This window comes from Cervus canadensis, chromosome 6, assembly GCF_019320065.1.
Source record: "Cervus canadensis isolate Bull #8, Minnesota chromosome 6, ASM1932006v1, whole genome shotgun sequence".
Classification (NCBI taxonomy): domain Eukaryota; kingdom Metazoa; phylum Chordata; class Mammalia; order Artiodactyla; family Cervidae; genus Cervus; species Cervus canadensis.
Genome location: NC_057391.1, coordinates 22,680,368 through 22,691,768, shown reverse-complemented (window position 1 = coordinate 22,691,768; position 11,401 = coordinate 22,680,368). Strand labels below are relative to the sequence as shown.

Genomic DNA, 11,401 nt, shown 5'->3' with positions numbered 1-11,401 from the left:
TGTATCTCTAATTGTCTGTTGGGACACATCATGGTGAGGCAGGTTTGGATGGACATTCCTGAGACAGCCAACTTGGCTGAATAACATCTTCTTGGAGTCACTTTTCTCTTCCTTTAGTTCCTTTCACTTCTTACCATTTTGGAGTAGAGCATATTGTAGCTAAATATTTATTTTGAGAGGGCTTCCCTCACAGGTCGGTTGGTAAAGAATCCGCCTGTAATGCAGGAGACCCAGGCTCCATTCGTGGGTCGGGAAGATCCGCTGCAGAAGGGATAGACTACCCATTCCTGTATTCTTGGGCTTCCCTTGTGGTTCAGCTGGTAAAAAAAGATCCCCTGGAGAAGGGAAAGGCTACCCACTTCAGTATTCTGGCCTGGAGAACTCCATGGGCTGTATAGTCCATGAGGTCGCAAAGAGCCGGACCCGACTGAGCGCCTTTCACTTTCACTGTCTTATCTATTCATAGATACTCTCCTAGCTACAAGTTTGAGACTCTAGTGCAGAAGAAGATACAGATTGAGAGGAAGATAAAGACCAAAGTCTCACATCTGGAAGGCCAGTAAGAAGCACTGCAAATGCCCCATGGGGCCCACGGTGTGACTGAGGCTGGAGGAGGGGCTGAGCCCCGGGAGGGTTCGTGTGGAGGCCGCAGGTGCCTGGGGAGCACCGTGCTGCGCAGCACAGAAGTAAGGGCCCGAGTCTGTGGTCCGCGGAGAGGAAATGTGCAGTGAGCTGCGGCGTTCTTTGGGGACTGTCGTGGCCTTTAATCTTCCTTCCTGCTTTGTCCCTGAAGGAATGTAAATGAGGTGGATGAGGTGGCCCCCAGGGCTCTGAAGGTACCACTGCACACTCTCTGCCAAGGTGGAGAAATTACACCACAGTGTAGAGGTGGCTCCCTCCTGTGGAGTCAGGGCTGGGGGACTCTGCGCCACGTCCACCCCTCTCACTCCTGATGAGAAAGAGACAAACAGTCACAGGTGAGGCTCACTGTAACTCTGAAAAGACCCCGAGCGTGTCCCTCCAGCTCCCACAGACGTTGAGAAGGACAGGACGTGTGCAGGACTTGTCAACCCTTTCTACTCCCTCCCTCAGCAATACAGCAGCTGCTCATTTCTTCAGATTCCCCTGCAGGGCCGCCCCAACTCACAGCAAACCCGGGCAAACAAAAGCCCCAGCACAGTGCCCACTAGCCTCTTCATGATGCCTTGACTTGCTGCTGAGAAATTTTCACCTTAAAATACACAGCTAAACCCATAAGTGGTATGTGATTTCTTGTCTGGAAATTTCCTGCTCCTGCAACCAATCAGCTCCCCCAGCAAACCCCGCTCAGGAGACACTCTGTGACAGGAAGCCTGCCTAACAGTCAGCTCCCCTGAGAACATGGAACTGGAGAAAACAAATCTCTCCTTTGCAAATTGAAAAAGAAAGAAAAGAAAAAAATCTAAGATGCCCATAGGAATGAAACACTTGCAATACTCTATATTCTCTGTACTGTTTGCCTTCACAGAACATGCCTACTTCCTGAAAATAACGCAGGCTGAAGCTGTAAGTCCTTTAAGCTCCCAGACCTCCGGGTTTGCAGATAGCTCCCCCTACAGTCCTAGTCACCATGTCACTCAGAGCATAGGGGTACTTGGTGACATTACTTCAGTGGGCTTTTTCCTCAGGTGAAAGGAAGTCTCACTCTTCCTAAATTCAGACGCAAAAGCTTTGATGGCTGAAACAAGGTTGTTTCCAGACATGTACTTCAGAAGCTGGCGTCCTTGGTTGGGATACTGCACATATCAGCAGAGATCTGGTTGAAGGGAAATTGAGTAGTTGCACCTCAGCTCCAGAGGGGCTCCTTCAGAGAGTGATGTGGCCATCGGGCTGGGTCACTGACTGGGCTCCTGAAACATTACTACTGAATCAGTGAACTCAGCTAAACGAAAGTCTCTACTCAAAGTCAAACCAGAACAATGTTCCATGTGTGGACAAGAGAGTAAAATGGGACAGTACTCCCTCAGCAGCAGGAGTGCCTCACGCATCAAGGTGAACACCAAGGTCTTGGTGGAGCAGTGAAGAGGCAGTGAGCTGCTTTCTGGGTGATTCCCCACAGACAGAAGTCTCATGACTGGGGGACTTGAATCCAAGTTGCTCTGAGGTTGAGGAGCAATGATGGTGATAGAGATTTCTTCTTCTGATGGAGACTGTAGACTAGGCTAAGAAGAGAGGCTGTCTTAAAACTTCCTGTCTTAGTGTCTGAGATGCTTTACATGTCATTGTGTAAAAAATGGTGTCAGGATATCTCTTTAAATTGTAAGCAAGGAAGGTTTTTTTTAGCTTATTCTGATCTTTTCTAGTTTTCACAACAGTGCCCTCCAGGGGTCAGATAGAGAAATAAAGAGAAGTTCACAATTTTTGTTCACCCCCTTGCTGGCTTTGTAGGGTTGAATTTTAAAGCATTATAATTATGTAAGGAGGAGAATTTATGTTTTGTAGACTCTGAAACTTACAAAATTGCACTTTCTAAAACCACACAAAATTATGGATAAAAATTAAATACAAAATAATGTTTAGAATGAGAAATAAAATCATAACAAATTATAAATTTTAGAAAGCAAATTCCACAGACAGCATAAATCTAGAAAATTGAATCCTATTTTAGTACTTATTTCCATGACACACTGCCATAATACTTTTTGTTTCTACGCTTTTTGTCTTCATAGTTTTTACTTTTTTCTTCATATGACAATAAATTTATAAAAGCTTCCAATACAGAGAAAAGAAAGATAATCATTGATTGAAATTTGCTTTCTTAAAAAATGCAAAGTGCATTTTGATAATGGATGAAAATTTATAGGATTATGGTCAAAATTTGGAAACTGTCTATCACAGTACTATGTGCTACAAGATTTCATTACATTCCAAATTTTCTTGTCCTAACAAATCCTATCAACTGATCAATATTATCAGCTGATCACACCAATTAACAAGTTTATTGTCTATGTTAGTTTCCTATTGATAGTGACAAATTACCAAGAACTTTTGTGATGGAACAACATCTGTTTATATCACAAGTTCTGTAAGTCAGAAATCAGGACACAGTTAAGCTGAATCTCACAAGTTTGTAGTCAAGGAGTCAACTAAGACTGTCTGGGGCATGGGCCCCTCTTCCAAACTCGGTGGTTGCTGGTAGAATTCATTTCCTTGTAGCTGTAGCACTCATGGCAACTTGTTTCCTCAAGACAAGGAGGATGTCTCTGATCTCAGGAAACATTTAAGCTCTTTTTTAAAGAGCTCACCGGATTAGATTAGGCCCACCTAGGACAATCTCCTTTTGATTCATTCAAGGTCATACTGATTAGAGACTTTAATCCCACCTGCAAATTTCTTGTGTGTGTGTGTGTGTGTGTGTGTGTGTGCTCAGCCCCTTAGGCTCTTTGCGACCCCATGGACTGTAGCCCACCAGGCTTCTCTGTCCATGGAATTTTCCAGGTAAGACTACTGGAGTGGGTTGCCATTTCCTCCTCCAAGGGATCTTCTCAATCCTGGGATCAAACTGGCATCTCTTGCATCAGCAGGCAGATTCTTCACCACTGCACTACCTGGGGGACCTTAGTATCATCTACCTACCATAGTTGTTAATGCCCTCATTGTACTGGCATACTATGAATTTCACTTTATTCTCATAAATGTAAAAAATTGTGACCAGTCAGCGTGAACTTAATATGAACAGTAATAAATATGATTGAACAAGGCTGTTTTCATACCAAAGGAAGAACATAAGCGAACTCATTTTCCAATCTATAGAGTGAAATGCACAGATATTCCACAGAGTGGAATGCAACAGCATGCAAGGAAACCATAAAAACATATTGGAACCAGTTAGGGAAGTGTTGCATGCTTTTAAACATTGGAAGTTCTGGCAATAGACTTTTGGAAACAAAGACTTTTTGATGAATCATTACCAAAGGAGCAGCAGTACAGTGTAATGTAAGGTAATTAGCATTAGTGTCAAACGGATTTTTGTTTGAAATCTGTCTCTGATGTTTAGCCTGTGAGATCTTGATGACAAACACTTATATACCAAAGTGACTGTGAGCTGCATAAATAAATTCCACTATGTCAAAATTATATGCATTCTTAATTTAAATTCACTCTTGCAGATGCCAAATAAGCCTGTGGCTCACTCTGTCACCACCTGACAGACTAGAATTATAGTAGAGTGGAAGTTGGGGTTTAACAGGCAAGGATCTTAACTCGTTAAGATATCTTATTTTTTGAAACATTTATAAAATATGGCTAGGGCCCTACGCCTCTTGGAAATGTCATGTTTATGTAAGGGGCACTGAAGCTTAAGCTTTATTTTAAAATGAAATACTAAAAGTGTTAGTTACTCAGTGGTGTTTGACTCTTTTGATCCCATGACCTGTAGCCTGCCAGGCTTCTCTATCCATGGGATTCTCCAAGCAAGAATCCTGGAGTGGGTTGCCATTCCCTTCTCCAAGGTATCTTCCTGACCCAGGGATTGAACCCAGGTCTCCTGCATTGTAGGCAGATTCTTTACTGTCTGAACTTTATAAGAAATATCTTATTTCATACAACAACATCTTGGATTACTCATTTTTACCCTCCATTTTACAAATGGTAAACCTAGCTTCAAAGAATTTAAATTACCCAGGATTGCAGTATTTTTAAGTGACAGGGTAGCGATTAGAATCTAGATCTATTTTGATTTCTTCTATGATTTGTTGGTTATTCAGAAGTGTGTTATTTAGCCTCCATATGTTGGAATTTTTTATAGTTTTTTTTCTGTAATTGAGATCTAATCTTACTGCACTGTGGTCAGAAAAGATGACTGGAATGATTTCAGTTTTTTTGAATTTACCAAGGCTAGATTTATGGCCCAGGATGTGATCTATTCTGGAGAAGGTTCTGTGTGCACTTGAGAAAAAGGTGAAATTGATTGTTTTGGGGTGAAATGTCCTATAGATATCAATTAGGTCTAGCTGGTCCATTGTGTTGTTTAAAGTTTGTTTCCTTGTTAATTTTCTGTTTAGTTGACCTATCCATAGGTGTGAGTGGGGTATTAAAGTCTCCCACTATTATTGTGTTACTGTTAATTTCCCCTTTCATTCTTGTTAGCATTTGCCTTACATATTGCGATGCTCCTATGTTGGGTGCATATATATTTATAATTGTTATATCTTCTTCTTGGATTGATCCTTTGATCATTATGTAGTGTCCTTCTTTGTCTCTTTTCACAGCCTTTACTTTAAAGTCTATTTTATCTGATATGAGTATTGCAACTCCTGCTTTCTTTTGGTCCATTTGCGTGAAATATTTTTTTCCAGCCCTTCACTTTCAGTCTGTATGTGTCCCTTGTTTTGAGGTGGGTCTCTTGTAGACAGCATATAGAGGGGTCTTGCTTTTGTATCCATTCAGCCAGTCTTTGTCTTTCGGTTGGGGCATTCAACCCATTTACCTTTAAGGTAATTATTGATAGGTATGGTCCTGTTGCCATTTACTTTGTTGTTTTGGGTTCACGTTCATACAACCTTTCTGTGTTTCCTGTCTAGAGAAGATACTTTAGCATTTGTTGAAGAGCTGGTTTGGTGGTGCTGAATTCTTTCAGCTTTTGCTTGTCTGTAAAGCTTTTGAATTCTCCTTCATATCTGAATGAGATCCTTGCTGGGTACAGTAATCTGGGTTGTAGGTTATTCTCTTTCATTACTTTAAGTATGCCCTGCCATTCCCTTCTGGCCTGGAGGGTTTCTATTGATAGATCAGCTGTTATCCTTATGGGAATCCCTTTCTGTGTTATTTGTTGTTTCTCCCTTGCTGCTTTTAATATTTGTTCCTTGTGTTTGATCTTTGTTAATTTGATTAATATGTGTCTTGGGGTGTTTTGCCTTGGGTTTATCCTGTTTGGGACTCTCTGGGTTTCTTGGACCTGTGTAACTATTTCCTTCCCCATTTTAGGGAAGTTTTCAGCTGTTATCTCCTCGAGTATTTTCTCAGGGCCTTTCTTTTTGTCTTCTTCTTCTGGGACTCCTATGATTCGAATATTGGGGCGTTTCACATTGTCCCAGATGTCCCTGAGGTTGTCCTCATTTCTTTTGATTCTTTTTTCTTTTTTCCTCTCTGCTTCATTTATTTCCACCATTTTATCTTCTACCTCACTTATCCTATCTTCTGCCTCCGTTATTCTAATGTTGGTTCCCTCCAGAGTGTTTTTTATCTCATTTATTGCATTATTCATTTTTAATTGACTCTTTTTTATTTCTTCTAGGTCCTTGTTAAACATTTCTTGCATCTTCTCAATCCTTGTCTCCAGGCTATTTATCTGTAACTCCATTTTGTTTTCAAGATTTTGGATCATTTTTATTATCATTATTCTAAACTCTTTTTCAGGTAGATTCCCTATCTCCTCCTCTTTTGTTTGGCTTGGTGGCCATTTTTCATGTTCCTTTACCTGCTGGGTATTTCTCTGCCTTTTCATCTTGTTTAGATTGCTGTGTTTGGAGTGGCCTTTCTGTATTCTGGTGGTCTGTGGTTCCTTTTTATAGTGGAGGTTTTTCCCAGTCGGTGGGGTTGGACGATTGATTTGTCAAGGTTTCCTGGTTATGGAAGCTTGCGTCGGTGTTCTGGTGCATGGAACTGGATTTCTTCTCTCTGGAGTGCAATGGAGTGTCCAGTAGTGCATTTTGAGATGGGTCTATGTGTTTGGTGTGACTTTGGGCAGCCTGTATATTGATACTGAGGGCTATGTTCCTGCGTTGCTGGAGAATTTACATGGTATGTCTTGCTCTGGAACTTATTGGCTCTTGGGTGGTGGTTGGTTTCAGTGTAGGTATGGAGGCTTTTGGATGATCTCTTATTACTTAATGTTCCCTGTAGTCAGGAGTTTTCTGGTGTTCTCAGTTTTGGGGCTTAAGTCTCTTGCCTCTGGATTTCAGTCTTATTCTTCCAGTAGCCTCAAGACTTCTCCAACTATACAGCACTGATAATAAAACTTCTAGGTTAATGGTGAAAAGATTCTCCACCGTGAGGGACACCCAGAGAGGTTCACAGAGTTACATGAAGAAAAGGAGAGGGAGGAAGGAGATAGAGATGAGCAGGAGGAGAAAAAGGGAGACTCAAGAGGAGAGAGACAGATCTAGGTTGTACTCTGTTCCCTAAGTGTTCTCCATAGCCCAGAACACCCACAGAGATTCACAAAATTGGATTGAGAAGAGAAGGGGGAGGGAGGAAATAGAGGTGATCTGGGGGAGAAAAAGGAGAGTCAAAAGGGGGAGAGAGTAGTCATCACACTCCTGAATAAAAATGGGTACTGAATATTGGATTCTCAAATGTCCAAAATTGATATCAAATACTGAAAAACAAAGATTAAAAATCTAGAGTAGAGGTTAGACTCTTAAAAATACAATATTAAAAACAAAAACAAAAACACACAAAAATAAGAAATATATATGAAGTTTGCTTTAAAAATAGGGTCTTTTTTTTTTTTGCAAGGTTATAGTGAAATGAAAATGAAAATTAAGGAGTAATAGAGGACTTTAAAATAAAATATAATAAAAAGAATCTAGATCTAACTCCAGAGACCAGTCTTATGTGCACTCCACTAAGACTGCTTGCATGATAATTGAAGCAATATGAGCAGATGAAATTTTCAAAGAATAGTATACAGATTGAGAGGAAAGAGGCCCTAAGCAGTAGGAATGCTCTTGATGTGGGATGGGTAAAGAAAAATAGGAGATCTTGCAAGGGATCTCCCAGAAATTAAAGTTTAAAGTTGGGGTACTGTGTGCCAGGAACACAAAGGTCTCCAAAAGAGTGGCAAGCACTGCAGAGAATGGCTGCTCGAATGTGGTCTGTAGGTGGGTAGCATTTGCGTCACCAGGGAGCTACTCTGACTTCAGAATCTCAGGCTCAACCCAAAATTCCTATGCCAGAATCTGCATTTTAATAATATTCCTGTGCACATTAAAATTTGAGAAATACTTGTCTAGATGAAAGAGGTTAAAAACATCTTTTGGATTTAAAAATAAAGAAATCATTGGTGATTTTTAAGAAAACAGATTTTAGAAAGTATTGGGAGAAAAAACACAAGTGTATGGAGTGAAAAAGAGGTGACAGAGTGTAAGCAGTTATATGATTAGGGCTTTTAAACAATAGCCAGGGAGTAAAAGATAGATTGGTTGCAGGAGTGACATGTATGGGGTTTGGGGGAATATGAAATATTTTTTTCTGAGATGAGAAAGCTTGAATATTTTAAATGAGTCCTAAAAAATCAGACTATAGAATTTGGATGATCAGTGGCCTAAGGTGCCATAGAAATCAGAAAAACTGGTGTCGGTGAAGTGTTTAGGCAAAGAGATACTACCTCAAAGTAAAAGAGATACCTGTTTTATTATTATGGGAGGGAAGGTGAATTACAAGTGTAAAAGCAGAATGTTTTATGAGATGCAGAAAGTTGAAGATTCATTTAAATATGCTGAAATGGAGTTGGGCTCTATGGTCCTTGCCTCCCATGTCCTCAGCCTGCCCTTGTCTATGAGAAAACTTTAGCCAAAGAAGAAGCTTAATCAGACATCCCCTGTAAAGTCACATGCAAAGAGAGCTGACCCCCCTCTTTCAGCAAAGAGAAACTGAAAGTTTCTGAGAACTTTCAGAAATCAGTTTCCTCACTGTGTACTGCTGCTGCTCAACTTGAGAGAGATTGGGATGGCAACCCATGGGAGGAAAAGCACTTTGGTTAGAAATTTTTTATATAAAATTTCAATTAAAAAATTTAAAATTGTCAAATGGAAAGAAACAAAAGTTCCTTCTTAGCTTTGTTTAATGGTGAAACTATTATTATTTTGTCTTGCTTGACTGCTTTCCTCTCCTTCTGCATTTTTTTCTGATTAAGTTTATTCTTTGGAATTCAGGGAAAGCCCAAGAGGCTAATTGTTTTCTTTGCACAAGAAGCAACAGAAGGTGGGTATTGGGAGTCTGTTTCAGAAAGACCCTATAGAACCCTGCTTGGTTTCATTGTGTGTGTGTGTGTGTGTGTGTGTGTGTATGCCCTCTTGTGTGCCAAGCATGGTTCAGGTCTGGAGGATGCAGTAGTAAAGAGATATTAATGCCTACAGTTCAGTAGGAAGAGAGAAAAATGATTGGTTTTTTTTTTTTTTTTTGAGAAAAAAATAATTTTAAAGAGTAATAAGTACTATAAACACAATACAATACTATATTGAGACAGTTGCTCTTGGGGTGAGGAAGGGCATCTGCTCTAAGTAGGATATGGAGGGGATGCTCCACTCTGATACTTACTATACAACACCAGGCAAAATACTGAGCCCCCTTCAAGTTCAATTTCCTTTCCTGTAAGTAGTCAGTATCTTTCTGCTGGGCACTGGTCTCAGCATTGACACTTATTATCTCATTCACTTCTCATGAGAACTCTGCATGGTAGATTCTATCAATATCCTATCAATATCTAACATTGTAGATATGAGAAAACTAAAGCAAAAAATCATTAAGTCATTTTCCCAGGATACTCAACTAATGAGTGGTAGATCTAGAAATGCAAACCAAGTCCTCAGTCTCAAGCACTGCCACATTGCCTCCCTAAAGGTGAATTGATCCAACCTTGAAGTGTTCCAATAAGAATTAAGTAGGAACACACATTCAAATCACCCAACATAATACCTTCCCTAACTTAGATATTCAATCAGCTGCAGCAATGTGCAAAATCTTGGGAGTGGGGTTGGGAGACAGAATCTGAAATTGCAGAATAATCTATCCACAAGATAAAATTCAATATTTTTCAACATTTTTCAATATTTTCAATATTTTTAATATTTTTCAATATTTGTCAATTTTTCAATACTTTCAATATTTTTAATATTTTTCAATATTTTCAATGTTTGCAATATTTTTAATATTTTTCAATATTTTTCAATATTTCAATATTTTCAATACTTTTAATATTTTCCAATATTTTCAATATTTTTCAATGTTTTCAATATTTTTCATATTTTTCAATGTTTTCAATATTTTCCAATGTTTTCAATATTTTCAATATTTTTAGTATTTTTCAATAGTTTCAATACTTTTAATATTTTTCAATATTTTCAATACTTTCAATATTTTTCAATATTTTCAATATTTTTCAATGTTTTTAATATTTTGAATATTTTTCAATATTTTCAATATTTTTCAATATTTCAATATTTTCAATATTTGTCAATTTTTCAATACTTTCAATATTTTTAATATTTTTCAATATTTTCAATGTTTGCAATATTTTTAATATATTTTTCAATATTTTCAATATTTTTCAATAGTTTCAATACTTTTAATATTTTTCAATGTTTTCAATATTTTTAATATTTTTCAATATTTTCAATACTTTTAATATTTTTCAACATTTATAATATTTTTAATATTTTTCAATAGTTTCAATACTTTTAATATTTTTCAATATTTTCAATACTTCTAATATTTTCCAGTTTTCAATATTTTCAATATTTTTCAATGTTTTCAATATTTTGAATATTTTTCAATGTTTTCAATATTTTAAATATTTTTCAATAGTTTCAATATTTTTAATATTTTTCAATAGTTTCAATACTTTTAATATTTTTTAATGTTTTCAATATTTTCCAATGTTTTCAATATTTTCAATATTTTTAATATTTTTCAATATTTTTAATATTTTTCAATATTTTCAATATTTCAATATTTTCAATATTCTCAATATTTTCAATATTTCAATATTCTCAACATTCTCAATATTTTCAATATTTCAGTATATTCAATATTTTCAATGTTCTCAATATTTTCAATATCTTTCAGTATTTTTCAATCTTTCAATATTTTCAATATCTTTCAATATTTTCAATATTTTTCAATATTTTTAATATTTTTCAATATTTCAATGTTTTCAAGATTTATCAATATTTTCAATGTTTTCAATGTTTTCAATATTTTTAATATTTTTCAATACTTCTAATACTTTTAATATTTTCAATATTTTTAATATTTTTCAATAGTTTCAATACTTTTAATATTTGTCAATATTTCAATACTTTTAATATTTTTCAATATTTTCAATACTTTTAATATTTTTCAATATTTTAAATATTTTTAATATTTTTCAATGTTTTCAATACTTTTAATATTTTTCAATATTTTCCAATGTTTTTAATATTTTAAATATTTTTCAATATTTTTAATACTTTTCAATATTTTCAATATTTTTAATATTTTTCAATATTTTCAATATTTTATGAGATATATGTGTGTGTATGTGTGCTCATTCATGACTGACTCTTTGCAACGTATGGACTGTGGCCTGCCAGGCTCTTCAATTCATGGAATTTTCCAGGTAAGAATACTGCAGCAGGTGGCTATTTCCTACTCCAGGGGG

The 11,401-nt window shown here is 36.8% G+C and overlaps 1 pseudogene; it reads right to left on the bottom strand.

Annotated features, from left to right (window-relative positions):
• Positions 1-393: 393 nt before the first annotated feature.
• Positions 394-1,199, bottom strand: LOC122444346 (annotated as a pseudogene).
• Between the last annotated feature and the right edge of the window lie 10,202 nt (positions 1,200-11,401).